The sequence below is a fragment of the Phyllostomus hastatus genome, unplaced genomic scaffold (genome assembly GCF_019186645.2).
Source record: "Phyllostomus hastatus isolate PE091 unplaced genomic scaffold, TTU_PhHast_1.1 phas_contig_133, whole genome shotgun sequence".
Lineage (NCBI taxonomy): Eukaryota > Metazoa > Chordata > Mammalia > Chiroptera > Phyllostomidae > Phyllostomus > Phyllostomus hastatus.
Window position 1 is genome coordinate 1,194,145 of NW_025333577.1, and position 16,302 is coordinate 1,210,446.

General features: G+C 43.4%; 1 protein-coding gene across 4 annotated transcripts in view; it reads right to left on the bottom strand.

Moving 5' to 3' along the window:
• The window catches only part of PEG3 (paternally expressed 3), a 28,247-nt gene extending 18,250 nt beyond the window's left edge, over positions 1-9,997 (bottom strand). For all 4 annotated transcript variants that reach the window (XM_045850345.1, XM_045850331.1, XM_045850339.1 and 1 more), the window contains exons 1-2: positions 9,819-9,997; positions 5,959-6,014 (exon numbers count right to left, since the gene is read on the bottom strand). The gene's annotated coding sequence lies outside the window, so the exon portion shown is untranslated. The remainder of the gene's footprint in view (positions 1-5,958; positions 6,015-9,818) is intronic.
• Positions 9,998-16,302: the final 6,305 nt, after the last annotated feature.

Below are 16,302 nucleotides of genomic sequence, written 5' to 3' on the forward strand. Positions count from 1 at the left end.
TCATGTCAAAAGACCAGCAAGGCCAAACACAAAATTTAAGAAATATATTACTATAATCTTGGTATAAGAAAGTTCTTTTACAGTATGATTCCTAAAGAAAGATGAAGTAAAAATAACAAATGATGGTCTTATCTATACCATCAAAGCCAAAATAATGAAAGGACAACAACAACAACAACAAACCTACTTGCTATTTATAACAAAAAGACTGATTCATTTAAGAACCATGAGTTTACTATACATAGTTGAGTATGTGATGGTCTATGAAAATGGCATTTAAAAATAGTAAGGAAATGTATGGGTTATTTTAATAAATAGGAATAGGAAAACTAGTCAGTCATTAACTTTGGGGAAAAGATTATAACCTAGATAAAAATGCTAAATCTACCATCAAAATGAGCCCAGATCAGTGAGCGTGGCTCAGCTGGTTGGACATATAGTCCCACAAAGCAAAAGGTCATTGATTTGATTCCCAGTCAGGGCACAGGCCTAGGTTGTGGGGCAGGTCCCCAGTAGGGGGTATACCAGAGGAAACCACACATTGATGTTTCTCTCCCTTTCTCCTTCCCTTCCCCTTTTTCTAAAAATAAATAAAAATTTAAAAAAATTAAAATCAAAATAAGTCAAGATTACTTTTTATTATCCAAGAGCAGGAAAGGGCTCTTGTACCTGATATTAAGGACAACCTTGACTTCCTACATAGACTTCTCTATTACATTACTTTTTTCCCCAACAGGTATGTATTTAAAAAACATAAAGCACCAGTAGGTGGAAACTATATATAAGACATAAAAGCTTAAAAATTTCATGGGGAATCAAGTTTGTTTGTTTGTTTGTTTGTTTTTAAAGAAAATATAAACAGGCAAACATGACGCAGGAAGCAGAAGAAAATCAAGGGAGGCAATAACATTTTCAGGAGCAAAGTATTCACCATGTTCTATAAAAATCTTCCACATCACAGGACTCAAAGGACTTCCTAGCTCATTAATATTATGACTGTTGGAATGCCTGTAAGTATCCAGTCACAAGGTAATTTCCAACTTCTATACCAAAAATTCACTCATTCCTTTTCTCAAAAAATTCAGGATGAGAGTAAATAAATTATGATCTTTGTTAAATGTACTCAAGACTTTATGACCAGGCCAACAAAACAGCCCTTGGTCAACAAGAACTTCAAAAATGAAGTATTTTAAACAGAAAAACCTTAGAAAAGACAGATCTTAACTACTCTTTCCCGCAATGTCAGAGAAAATTCATTTCAGAGTAAAAAAGGGCCTTGGGAACAGAATAATCATGTATGTGTGAAGCAATTAGCATTCTCACACACTGCTTGTGGCAATGTAAATTTTATGGAGGGCAATTTGGCTACTTATCAAAATTAAAAATGTATATATCCTGTCCTATAATTTCTACTTCCATGAATTTAATCCCAGAGATAGACAATGATATCTGGTGCAAGAATATATGTATTGAAGTAATTGATAATGGACAAACTATATTACCATTCATCTAGTGATTATGAAACCTTTTTAAATAGTGAGGCAATTGTAAATAAATGGATAGGAGATGATCTCTAAGATAGTTTAAGTGCAAAACAGGACACAACAATTGTACAGCATTCAAACAAACTACAAAAACAGATTCATTTACTTGGACATAAATAAAAACCCAATGAAAAGGTTGGAGCTTTGACAAACTGAGAATCCAATTCCACCGGAAGCATAAATGTATAGGAATATCAAGAAAGTAAAAGACAAACAGCAACTAAAGTTCACATTCTATACTGAAAATTTTTTTGATTGTGAACTTAGAACACTCTAAATTGAAATGCAAAAAGGAATGGAGGTGTCTTTTATTAATCATTTTTTCTGATTTCCCCCTTTTTATGAGTAGTCTTCATAACAAGTTCATAGGGAAGTTTTCTTCTATCTTAATTTGTGTGCCATGTTTAAGTACATTGCTACATCCAAAGACTAGGATACTGAGAGGCCTTTAAAAAGAATGATGTAAATCTGTATGTACTATGGTGGATAGTCATCATAAATTACTGGGTTTAAAAATACATATACACATATGCAGAACTCCTGATGTTGTCTCATTTCAGGAAAAACAACAAATTTGATCAGTGGGTGTGCCTTGTCATTTCTACATTAAATATTCTCTGGTGTTTGAATGTTGCATTGCCTTTTGTGTTTGTAATCAGAAAATAAAACTACAAAATTTTTTGGAAACATGAGATATAACATTCTACCAAAAGTTCTGTTTTCATTCCAACTTGTGTGATGAAACTTTTTAGTGCAATGTCCTTTCAAGAGCAGGATTTTAAAAAGTCTGACCACATTCAGGGGACAAAGGTAGGAATACACAGGAACCAGGTCCAACTCTGGTCCTAGTGGCCAGCAGAGGCCACCAATTCCAAGGGGAAGGACACAACAGAGACAAATGATGGAGACCAGCCCTGGTTGGTGTAGCTCGATTGGCGTAGCTCGGTTGGCTGGAGTGTTGTCCCATCCACCAAAAGGATAGGAGTTTGATTCCCAATCAGGGCATATGCCTGGGTTATGGGTTCAATCCCCGGTCAAGGCACATATGGGAGGCAACCAATCGGTGTTTCTCTCTCAAATCAATGTTTCTCTCTCTCTCTAAAATCAATAAACATATATTTTTAAATGATATTTTAAAAATTTATTTAAAAAACATATTTTTAAAATAACTTCAGCAATGAAGTTTCTGTCTCTACATGGGCAGGGGTTATGGGTTTCTAGCTGTTCTTCCATTTCCAAGACCTGTTTGTAAGTACACTAGACATATAAGCATGAAACGGGGTGTGCAGTATCAGCACTGCATGCAGAGTGCTGTGCATGAGCTGGACTGCTGAAAACCACAGGACAGTGGCACTGACTACTAGACAAGATTACCATTGTGGTGTGTGCTGAGGTATTTATGTCACTGGAATATTTTCTAACACTTTGCTTCCTCTATTTCACAAAAATGAGCAGAAAACAAAAGCATCTCACAATGAATGTAAATGAGATGACCAAAGATGGACTTCATCAGGCACCCCTGCCACAAAGTAGGGTGGTCAATGGCTTAAGACTTCAACTGAACTGGGAAGAACTCTATTAAATGTCACACATCAGAGGCTACAACTGTGGCTGGGACACATGAGGAGAGATGAAGCAACCCCGTGACCCCACTGTTTAATTGACTGCAGGCTCCCACCTCCATCAGTGCTGACAGAAGTGCCAAGGAGTCTCCTGCAAGCCTGTATTACTTACTCTGGTCCCTTGTCATAGTGCACCTGCATCGGCCCCTCACTCGTTCTACCCACCTCATTAAAAGGGGTTATACCTGAGAACTTTAATGTCAGGAACCCAGGCAGTTACTGTCTTCATTTCTCAGAGACAGAGTGGTGTTTGGTTTTTCTTCTCTCCCAGTGTGTGCCATCCTCCTGCCTGTCTGCAGACTGACATTCTTTACTTCAGCATGCACGAGGAGGAAATGCTGCCCAGCCCATCCTACCTCACACCCCAGGCTAGGTACTCAACGCTGCTGTGGCTCGGTTCACCCCCACTCTTCAAGTCTCCAAGTGCAACCACAGCCAATCCTTCCAGGATAGTGGCTCTAACACTTGGGGAGGAAAGCTGCACTTGCCTTTCCAGGTGTGACAGTGTAGGAAGACTGTGGTTCTCTAGGAAAGAGGCATTCCAACAAGCATTCCAGGAGCTGTATGTACTTTAAGAACCACTGCCCTAGGCTTTGGTATCCAGTCTGGTCTAATCAACCATGCAGAAGTACATATAGACAAGAGGGGCTGTTGGGGTAATGATCTTACATGGGAATATGAGCAAATAGTAAGTGACCAAGACCCTACCATACCCAGCCTATGGTCCGTGAGGCATCTCCATGTCACCCTGGGCTTACCTCTATCACTTAACTGTAGCACTTACCACACTGTAGCAAAATTTCCTTTTGTTGTCCGTTGTTGAGGAGTTTCCTGATCCGACCTAACTTGAATAGACTGGGGAAGGTGGGGCTGGAGATAGAGGGCTTCTGGTATCATGGTAACCCTAGCAGCAGCTTCACTGCACCCAGGTGGTAGCACTGCTATGTTGCAGGCCAGTGTTATTCAAGTCTGTCCACCTGTTCTTGTTCTGATTCTATACTCACCAAGCAACCTTCCCATTATGATTTTGTTTCCCTTGTAGGTCTTGCCTACAGGGAGAAAGTCTGCTAATCATACACACTTTTGAGTATTTGGGTCTCTGCTACAGTGATCTCCCACAAGAAGTCAATAAACCAAAATTGAGTGAACTGTTTTTCCACATAAATATGTCAGTATGGCTTATGTAAGGCTCCTGGGCTTCATTAACATGGATCAACCAACATAAGGTGAGTCCTTAAGCAAAGTAAGGTTCCCGAGACTCCACTGGCTTGAGCACCAGACACTAGATACCCAGAGCAGTCACTGAGGTCAGGAATAAACCAAGCCATCCCCAGGGGCCCATTTGGAACAGCATATTACACTTTCCCCTGATGGTAATAAACCATCAGTGTAGCTACCTACCTTGGCAAACATGTTTTCTTCCTCTACATTTAACTGAATTTCTCATTCAGGCGACACTAAGGCCAGTGATTATGTTGCTCACTTCCCGAAATCCAAAGTCTAGCATGATCCTGTCCCACATCAGGTCTTGTATCAATGTTTGCTGGCAGTATGAACAAGCTTACTTTACTCACTTCCCCAGGTAACATGACTTACTAAGTCTGGTCTGAATCTATCAGCAAGTCATGAACAGAGTACTACCTAATGAGTCTCTCTCCTCACTACCTCTCTCAAATCCATCCACTTCATCTACCTACTGCTATGACCCTAATCCAAGCCACCATCTCTCACCCAGACCTTAGGGGAGTCTCACTGCACCCACTATTTCTACCTTCCCCTTCTGAACCCTGCAACCAAATGCCATTTCAGAAACAAAAATCCAATTAACATGTTATTTCCATAGTTAAAATATCTTGATGGGCCCTGGCCAGGTGGCTCACTTGGTTAGAGTGTCATCCTGTACATCAAAAGGTTCCAGGTTCCATCCCTAGTCAGGGCACATACTTAGGTTGTGGGTTTGATCCCTAGTCAAGGTGTGTACAAGAGGCAACCATCAATGAATGTCTGCCTGTCTGTCTCCCTCCCTCTCCCCACTTCTTCTCCCTCTAAAATCAATAAACATCCTTGGGTGAGGATTTAAGCAAACAAAAAAATCTCAATGACTTCCCACTGTGCTTCAGATCAAGCCCAAGTACTTACTGTAGGCTCTAAGGCCTTTCACCATGCACCCCCAGTTTACTTTTCTCCCACCTCAATCAAATGCCACTCCACTCTTTCCTTTGCTTTAGGCATCCTAGACTTTCAGCTCCTCTCTGGATCCCTTAGTAATGTCCATGTTCCCTCTTCTGAACACTACTCTTCCCATGATACATTACCATCCACTACCCTTCAAGACTTAACTTTAACGCCCCTAGCTTTCTCAGGGAGGCCCTATATGGCCTCTCCCAGATTAAGGTAACTGCCTATAGTGAATATTCTCTTTGAAGGCATGGGTCACACAATTATTTTTTTTCAAGTCCTTCTTTACTTAATACATTTTGAGCTCCAGGGAGCACTTCCTTTCCCACTTGGGACCATGTTTAATAAATAAATAATGAATCTCTCATGCTTCTTTAATCAATAAAAGAGAAAGAGTAGGCCTGAAGGAATAGCTAAGTGGGGGAAGAGAGGACACCAAAAAGCAAGGCATGAGGCCAAGGAGAATTTCTGGCAAACACAGTCCACCAGAAGAGTCATTCTCAGTGAGCACAAATGGTGCCGTGGCCATGTGGGTGGGACACATGTGCCAGGATGAGGAAGAATGTGCCCACTCCAAGGATGGGGCAGCGCTATGAGAAGGGAATTCGGCTCACCTGGACTCGGCCACCTAGCGTCGTCTCCAAAAAGGGTAGAGATTCAAGAAGGCAAGCTGAGGGGAAAAAAAGAGAAAACATGAAACACCAAATTCACTTTGTAATTACTGGACTCCTCAGGCTGGAAATGACCCCACAACACAGCTATATCTTCTCTCCCACACTGACAAGAGGTCAATGACGTTATGTCATGGGTGTGCAAGTGAACTTCCGGGTGTCTTAGAACCTTCTCTAACAAGCAAAACAAAACAGTAAAGACAGGGGACTTTGGATTGTATATATTTAAGAACCCCATTTCTCACTTATTAGGTATGTGGCACTGGCCACCCTCTAAAGCAAATGACACATGTTGAGGGTTAAAAACTGGGGGGGGGGGGGGAATGGCTAAGAAGATACTATTATTTACTGCCAATTACAGGCCAGGTACAGTGCTTAGCCCCTTACTTTTATTAACTGTTGATTCTCATCACAGTGCTATTCATTTTCTAGCTCTCATTTCACAGAAAAGAAGCAGAAGCTCTGAAAACTCTATCAGAATGCCCATGGAAAACTACTACAGATCAATCTCATGTTATTTTGGAAAAACAGTATGCCTACTGATACTTTCCATGGACACCAAGGAAATGGACACAGGGAATAATGACATAGGTACATGAGGTGACACTCCAGTTCTGCCCCTTAATAGCCAGTGAGACTGGGCCAGAAATTTAACTCTGCTGCAAATTTAAGCAATATGAAAGGACTAGTTTACACTATCAATATTACACTAAAGGACTATCAGTATTAGGTAATGGTATGATTAGTTAATCTTTGGTGACGTTTTATAGGTTCTGGACATTCTCCCAGGAGACTAACACTGCCAGTTTCAAGTCCCTTTGAGCCTCAGGGCATGCATTCTATCAGGGGCCCAGGGGGAACTACCCTCGTGCTATAGATTTGGTTTATGTCAATGGTATCAGTCACTGGCGGATGTATGCTTCAAAAATAAAAAAATTAAAATTCAGCGTTGGAAACTGCATTCCTGAAGGACCCAGAAAAAAAAAAATTCCAACACTGGAAACTGCAGTCCTGAAAGACCCAGGGACAGCGATACAAGCAGCTCTGTGCAAGCGTGGCCCCTGCCTTCTTCTCCTCCACTCCCAGCCCCCCGCCCCCCCACCCCGCAGGAAACTCCGCCTCAGAGCCAGAGGGCCTGCCCTAGGTCGCAGGCCCACCCCCAGCCACCTCCACTCCTCACTTTCCCACATCACGGCCCAGGTGGCCATCTTCAGCTCCAAAGTCTGTCCCACAGAATCTTTCCCTCACATACCCCCTACTAATTCTCAATATTACACCCACAGCCCGCCTCCTCCATTTGCTCAACTTAAGATCCTGCTTTTCCCTGATTCTATTATAATTCTTAAATTCGGAGCCCAAGTCCTCTTCTAATGACCCCCACTAACTATGCAACTGAATCTGGTCCCATTTCCTGACATGGCTTTGGCACCCCTTAAAAGAAGGACGTCCATCACCACATCGTACGGCTTTCCAAGATGGCGCTGCTTGCATTGGGCCGCCAGATCAGTGCCTGCGCAGTAGCCAGCAGAAACATTAGGGGCTGGGAGCAAGCTCTGTGCCTGCAGTCCCTCAGCCTGTCCCCACAGCCCTGCTGTCACTCCAGAAAGTGCCTGTGTAGTAAGCCTTGGCTGCAACGTCCAGGATGCCCCTGTAGCCCTGCCATCATTCAAAATGGCGCATGTTCTGTAAGCCTCTTTGGCCTCCAATAAACTTGGCACTAAGAGAGCTTAAGCTCCATCCATCACTCTGGACAAGGCAGGCCCTCCCCTTAGGCCTGCCCCCTGCAGTCAACCCTGCTGTCACTCAAGATGGCGCCTGCGCAGTAAGCCTTGGCTGCCATCTGTTGGCCAATGTAGTACTGGAGTGGGCGGGGCTTCATAGGCCCTCCATTGGGTCCGCCCCAGCAGCTCCATGGTCATTTACCGTAGTACCTTTGCAGTAAGCTTCAGATGCCACCTGTTGGCCAATACAGTGGTAGAGTGTGCAGGAGTGTGTGTAGCTCCCTGTCAGTTACTCAGAACAGGACAGATCCACCCTTGAGTCCACCCCTTGCAGGTCCACCATGATGTAAGATGGCGCTGGCGCAGTAAGCCTCTGATGCCACCTATCGGCCAAGAAACACCGCAAGATGGGTTGGGGTCTGCACCCTCCCCCACCATCAGTCAGTCAAAATATATCATTCCCTGCCTCAGGCCCACCTCCTGAAGCTCCACAGTCATTGAAAATGATGCCTGCATAGTAAGCTTCGGTGGCTGCCTGTCAGCCACCATAGCGCTGGAGTGGGTAGGGGGCTGCAGGTCCCATCAGTCAGTTACCCGAAACTCGCTGCCTTCCCTTGGGCCTGGACCCTGCAGCTAGCCATGCTGTCACTCAAGATGGCGCCAGCGCAATAAATCTCTCCTACTATCAGTTGATCAACTTAATGTCAGAGTGGGCGGGGCTCAGCAGCCCCTCCCTCAGGTCTACTCCCACAACACTGCCGGTATTCATAATTGCGCGTGCGCAGTAAGCCTCCACCACCGCCGTATCGGCCAGTTTACATACAGCTTACACAGTGGGAGGGGCTTGACAGGGCAGTTAGCCCCAAAAGACCATACACTACCCTACCCATCTGACAGGGCGACAGGGCTGACAGCGCTCCTGGACAATACACCGTGGCTGCACCCTTACCCCCGCAACCAAAAGATGCAGCCACACACATCCCAGCGTAAAAACAGTCCTTAAAAGATGACAGGGTGAGCCTCTGCAGCCCCCGGCACCATGACAACCTGTAGCCCTGTCCCTCCAGACACACAGTTCTACAGCGGCAACATTTACGGCAACACCAGGCATAGTGCCTGGCTTCACCAGATGCCACATGGACCCAGCTGGTCAATCAGGCCACTAATTGTAGCCCAATCTCAGAGTTCATACCCCATGCTAGTTAGGGTGGGGCCAGACACATGATCAGAGAAAAAAGTACGAGAAAGGCAGGACCCCACAGCCTTCGGTCACTGCAAAGAACACAGGCCACTGCAGCCACCAAAGACACCACAAACCCTGGCCCCGCCCCCTGCAGTCAACCAACCAAGACTGCGCCTGCGCGGCAAGCCTCATCCACCCCACCAAAGATGGCGCCAAGGTAGGCAGGGCTCCTCGAGATCTCAGCCCAAAGCACCAAGCGGTCACCACAGGTTTCGACCCCACCCCAACTCAGTTAGCCAATGAGGATAGCATCTGCACAGCAAACCGTAGCCGCCCACAAAGATCAGGGCGGAGCTCCCTGGCCCACAGAAAAAGCTCCGTAGGCAGGACGGCTTTCAGCCCTTCCCCTTAGAGCCCTTGGCCCCTCCCTCCGCCACTGCGGCAAAACAAGCCCCGCCCCCAAACTCAGCAAGGATGCAGAGTGGTCCAAAAACCTATCCAACCACGGACCCTATGGGATGGGGGTCCAGCTCTGCAGCCCCCAAATCCAACCCAGGAAAACAGGTGGACACAGACGAGACCGTGCCACCTATGCTCATTAGGGACTGGCCACCCCTTGAATGCCCACCCTGGTAGGCTTATGGTGACAGGAGCCCGCTGCCGCCAAGGCCATCACTACCCAGTCCCATATTCCTGCAAGATGGACTAGCAGCCACCCAACTCTGCAGCCACCTCCACCGGGCTGCCGGCCGCGCAAGATAGCACTGCTGCGGCAAGCGCGGCAGCTCCCGGCCGCCCGCTAGGACCCTGGCCCGCCTGGACGCCAAGGGTCCCACACCTGCAGCATGTGACCGACGTGCCCGCTTGGTACGGAGGCACGGGCGGGCGGCCGGACTCACCTCACCGCACCGTAGGCACAGCCGTGGGTCCGACGGCCGGCAAGGCACAGCCCGCGTACTAGCTAGTACACCCACACCACCCCCAATGACCAGTGGCGCCAACAGCCCAGGGTGGACATTTCCGCTCCTCCACTCCAACCTGGTCCTTCGGCTCCCGGGCGTGTGCAGAAAACCTCTGCCCGCGACTCCTTGTGAAGCTCTCCGCAGAGGCGGGGTTCCGGCACGGGCCAATCAGCGGCCGCGCGCCACCCTAAGTGGCCCCCAACCGTGCCCCCAAACCCTGCCAATCAGAACACAGTTGCTGTAGAGACCACTTGGCGCGAGAGCCCTAGGTTGACGTCAATGGAGCCCACGCTAGGGGCCCCAGGAGGGGTCTGAAAAAAGGGGTGGGGGTGGTGTACAACCCCAGAAAAAAAAAAAGGCGGGGAAACGCGGAGAAAGGCCCACTAATGATTCCAAAATGCAAAACTGCTGAACAAGGGGAAAAAAACGTATATTTGTCTAAAAATTTAAAGTCCAACGGGCAAAAACATGTGTGTTGAGTTCTAAAGACAAACAAGAATGCAGGAGACGAGACTTCTCCACCTGGGACACACAAAAGACATGAGGCTCACTGGTTAATAAATGAAGCGCTCTAGGAAACCAGTAACATAAAGACCAAACCAAGATAGAAAAAAATGGGCAAAAGAGGAGGAAATTGGCAATTCACAGGAAAATGCAAATGGCTGACAGAACTAAGGGACAAAAATCCCCACTAGACTCTTACAGAAACGCTAAACCGAAACCCACCCAGCAAGCGCCGTTCACAGGACCCTCTCCACGAGCAGTCGCTCTTTCGGCAGTGCCTTGTAGGACACAGCAAGAGACTGGCAGGTGACATGAGGAAATCTTATTAACTCAGGACAATGGTGAGGTAGGGCAGACTAATAAAGACCAATGACTCTATAATAGAGTTACTGGAATACACAAGTTGATGAAGTTTGTAGAAATGAATTAGTGTTTTCATTTATTTGTTAAGAATGAACACCTGTGCAGGTAAAGCTTCTGGAGGAGTATACAAGAAGTTGTTAACTTGTTACTTCTAGGGAAAGGGAACAGGGTAAGGGGGAAGAGGATGAAGGAGGAGTTTTTCCCTCCTCTAATCCATACTATTTGAATGTCCCTGCCAGATATATATATTTCTTTTCTGGTAGTAAATCAATTAATTATAAAAAGCTCATTAATGTAGACTCTGATCCAATTATTCACTCTCAAAAGAACTACAGCAAAGGAAATAAGTAGAGATGCACAAAAAATTATATGCAAGTGTATTCATGGGACATTTTTACTAGAAAAATGTACTCTGCAGAAGAATTAAATTGTATTCTCATAAATTCACACATTGCAGTTTTATGTGGCCAATACAAATGTATGATTTTAGCCTTAAAGGAAAAATTCGTAAGATACAGTTAATTACAAAAAGCAGGTTACCTAAGAGCACATAAAACATGATACCTCAAATTACAATTTATATTTAGTAAGTTTTAAGTATAAAATAAAATTTATACTTACTAAGTATAAATATAAATCAGTAGTTTCTTGCTACATTAAGAAGCTCCTGGCTTGGGCAGGAGTGGTTTTTTAAACTCAAGTCTTCAACAGTCTCTTCTTACCCAGCAGTGCCATAGAAATCTTAAAGGCACCCCTAAAGGTGAATGTGGCACCACCCTTAGGTCAGAAGTTTTCAGCTCTGGCTACACATCAGGGTAACCTGGGGAGCTGTTAATTACTGTAGATGCCCAGGATCCCCAGAGGTGTTTGTTTGGAGCTCCCCAGGTGATACTAACTAATGTGTATGGTTTGGGAGGTGATTTAAGACACTCTGTAGACCCCACTCCCTCTCCTTTTCAAAGTTCTCTATCTGCAAAGTTCTCTGTGGATCCTGGATGATTCATTCCCATCAGACACCGCATGCTTTAAGGGCTCCTCTAGCTCCTATCTCTTTTTCTCAGCACTACCCCATCCCCAAATAAAAACCTTGATAGAGTTGTCTTCTGTCACTCACTCAACAGCCTTACTGTACCTTCTCTCCCTACTGTGCCATATGGGCCTCCATTCCTTCCACACTTGTCAATTTCAACAATTCTCTATGAGGCTTTGTTCTTAAATTCTCTATGAGAATTTGTTCTTAATCTCGATGAGATTTTGTTCTTAATCTCACCTTGATCTTGTAGTAACATTCAACACCTTCGTTCAAACAAACAAACAAATAATAACACAAACCCGAGCTATCTTATTTTCTGAGATACAACACAGCCCTTGTTCCCCTCCATGTCCACCGCCTCTGCCCTGTCATCTTAGCTGACCTCTAAATGCTAGAAACTCAGTCACCAGACTTCTCCATCAACATTCACCCCCTAAGCAGCAGTCTCACCTGGTCGCATGGTTCAAATACCACCTACAAAACACTGGCTCTCAAATTTCTATCCTCTGCCACCAAACTCTCCACAGAAGCCCAATCTCATATATCCAAACTGTCTGCTTAACAGATGGCTCCTCCACCTGTCAACTCAAAGCATTTAAAACAAACTATAATTTCCCCTTTCCCCATTTCTGGAAATAGCACCATTGTGGTAGCCAAAAATCTCACAATTGTTCTTGATTCCTTTTCTGCCTACCACCAATATCCAATTCATCAGCAAGTCCTACTGACTCTACCTTGCAGCCACATCCCAGATTCCCTCCAGGTTTTCCCTCAGCACGACATAACTGATCACCTACTCACTTAAACTTCCTGCTTCCACTCCAAAACCTTCCTTCCAATAGTCCTATTTGACTTCAGGAAGACTTTTTTTTTTCTTATTACCTAATAGGTTATTTTTGGGTTATGACAGTGGTATAACTTTAAAAACTTTTTTTTTGAAATAACAGTAGATTTACAGAAAAGTTGTGCAGATTTTACAAAGATTCCTTACTCAGTTTCCTGTTAACATCATTACATAACCTTGGTATATTATCAAAAAGAAGAAGTTAACATCGGTTTAAAACTACAGGCTAAACTCAAACTTTATTTGGATTTTACCCATTTTCCTGTAAGTGCCCTCCTTCCATCCTGGGATACCACATTACATGTGGTTGGTACAACTCCTTAGTCAACTCTGGGATGTGACAGCTGCTCAGTATTTCCTTGTTTTCCATGCCTTCAGCAGTTTTCAGGAGTACTAGTTTAGTATTCTATAGAATGTCTTTCAATTTGAGTTTGTCTAATATTCTCTCATGATATATCTCAGGTAATGAGTTTTTTAGAAGAATTATCTGCTATTGATTTTTAAATGTTGGTTTTGTATCCAATGAACTTGTCGCTCTCTTGTGTTAATTCTAATAGTTTGTCCACGAATTTTCCTGGATTAAAAAAAATGTTAACATCTTTATTACTGACAGTTCTTTATTTGATTTGACAATCATACCTCATTTCATTATCTTAATGCATTGGCTAGGATCTCTGGGGTAATATAGAGTAAGTCTCAAGTGGATTGAGTACCATCCTGAAAACCAAAGGTCACCAGGTTTGATTCCCAGTCACGGCACATGGCCTGGGTTGCTGCCAGGCTCCCCAGGTGGAGGCGTGCAAGAGGCAACCACTCAATGTATCTCTCGCACATTGATGTTTCTCTCCCTTTTTCTCCTTCCATTCCCTTCTCTCTAAAAAGTAAATAAATAAAATCTTTTTTTAAATCTTCAAAAAAGGAAAGCAAAATCAGAAGTGTCACAAAGGAATAAAGACACTGACAAAAACACAGGGAAAGACAAAGGAAAAGACTGAGAAAAGCAAAGGAAATGGAAATAAAAAAGTTCAAGAGAATTAGAGAGAAAGTGATATCTATGGAAGATAGGCAAAAATGATCTAATATTGCATAACAGATTCTCTATGAAGCAGCCCAAAATTACAGAATAGAAAATAATTTCAGTGTGCCATTCAAAAGAATTTAAAAGAAAGGAAGAAAGAAAGAGGATACTTATTGTTCACCATCAAGTAAAAATGTTCACAACAAGCTTTTTTGTAGAGCCCCATTATTGGGTATTTCAAATCTAACCAATTTTCCATAAGGGTGAACTTACTTTTATTTGTTAACCCTCTCAAGGAATTTCAGGACAACAGAAAACCAAATATTCATATTAAGGACAACCAACTCTTTCACCAAAACTGCTTCTATATTCAAATATTAAAAGAACAGTCCCCCAAAGCAATTAATTACATATAAGATTAAAGATAAGCAAAGGACAACTCTGTCATAAACCAGATGTTATTATAGGACACTATGTCAAACATTTGGCAGTTAGTATTAAGGTTCAGAATACGAGAGTTCCTGGATGCTGGGAGAAGGCTCCCCTACCTGGTGTTCTGCTCACATGTCCATGTCCGAGACAGCGCTGGGCACCTTCTCTCATAGGATGCAAAAACATTCAGAAGTCAAGTTACCACATGCTAATCAAAATACTTTTTTAGAAAATGCAAGGTTATTCACATGCTTTTTTTTTTATCACATTAGTTTACCAGCACAAAGCTCTAATCCTAAACTGGCAAAATGGCAGATGCTCATGTCTTTGACCATTCAATAAACAGGTATTAAGTATCAACTCCAATACATTCAGACACGAGGGATACAATGATAAACAAAGGAGACTCAGTCTCTACCTTCATGGGCCATAAAGTCCATGGATAACACCAATCAAATAACCATACAAATAAATAATGTGAGTTGTAGTCAATGTGATAAAGACAGACTGTTCTATAAGCCTGTACAGAAAGAGTCAGACCTGGACCAGGCGTTCAACAAGGGCATGCCCGGCCTACTTAACAGCAAGGGCAGAGGAATATGGAGAGCCAGGAGCTAGAATACAGAGTGGCATAAGACAAAGGCTGGAGAGAGAACTTACCGGGCCTTGTAAGCCATTTAGGGACTGCAGATCCCTGAAAAACAACTTCTATGAACAGTTCCTCCTAGGGGTGACCAGCACTCAAATCTCACTCAAGTGTCTAAAAATGGTGTGATCGCCACACAAACTCACAACGTCAACAGCTCAGGATGTGACTACAGAGACTTGGCTTCCACAAGGCAGCTCATGGGGCAGGAGAAAACACCCTTCTTATCTGGTTGCTTTTATCAAAGGGTCATGGAGAGAGAACTCTAAAGCTCATTGAGATAAACATGAATCTAAAACAGAAAAACAGCTGGAGATAAGAGAGTTCCCGTGGTGCTCTTACAAAAACAGATTTTACGAATTCCATATACCAATTGGAAATTCCAGTCATATGAAAGAATAAGAAATATCTTCTGGGCCCTGTCCAGTGTGGTTGGAGCATCCTCCCATGCACCAGAAGGTTGTAGGTTGAATACCTGGTCAGGGCACATACTGGGAGGGAGGTGGGAGAGCAATCAATTGATGTTTTTCTCTCACATCAATGTTTCCAAACATCGATGTTTTTAAAAATTAAAAAATATGTATATCTTATGGAATGATCTCCAAGATAACATTGTTAAGTGAACAGCCAAGGTGTTAAACACTGAACAATGTATGTTTCATTTGTGAAATTAAAAGGGAAACATGCATATATGCATATTTGCTTCAGTAGGCATGGAGTAACTTTATTTATTTCCTTTTCTTATTATTTATTGTTCTTCTAGGCATGGAATAACTGTAGAAAGATTATTCTCAAGGGCAGTAACACTGGTTATCCACAGGGAGGGAAACTGGTGGCTGGGAGATGAATGTGGGAAGTTTTCACTGTATACCCTCTTCTCCTTTCTAAATTTTGAACCACACAAATATATTACGTATTAAAGGTTAAAGCAAATATGTTAACATTAAATAAGATTTTAGACTAAACAGATGAAAATTTTAATGAAAAGGAACATTTTCAAGGGAGAGTAAAATGACCAAAACTGACTACGAAAGGAATAAAAAGAAAAATCAGAAAAAACCCTATGGAAAATTCCCGTGTTAAGACTCTCCAGCATGTTTCAATAACCTAGCACAGGGGTTTTCAACTGCACAAGCTCTATGAGCTTAACAGCTAGTATTTGAGTACTTTCTGTGTGCTAGATAATGCATCAAGCATCACATGTATTTGCAGTTTATCCTTACAATACCTGAGACAGGTGTCCTCATCCCTGGTTTTACACATAGGGAAACTGAAGTTCATGGATCACACTCAAACTTACTTGCCTACTTGGCTACCTAGTAAATGACTCCAGAGGTCAGATTCTTCAACTATGCTACATAATTCTATGCTAACCAATTAGAAAACCTTTCCTAGGGAAGCAGAAATTACTTGAAATTTCAGTTGGACAGGAAGTGTCCTTCAAATGCCCAAGGGGAGAAATTAGTTTGCACAAATTGTTCCAGGACGTGAAAAGACAGAAGGTTTGCCAATTCATTTAACTAAGTTTGAAGAATGGCTTCCAAGAACATATTTCTTACAATGCATATGTGTTGCTGGAAC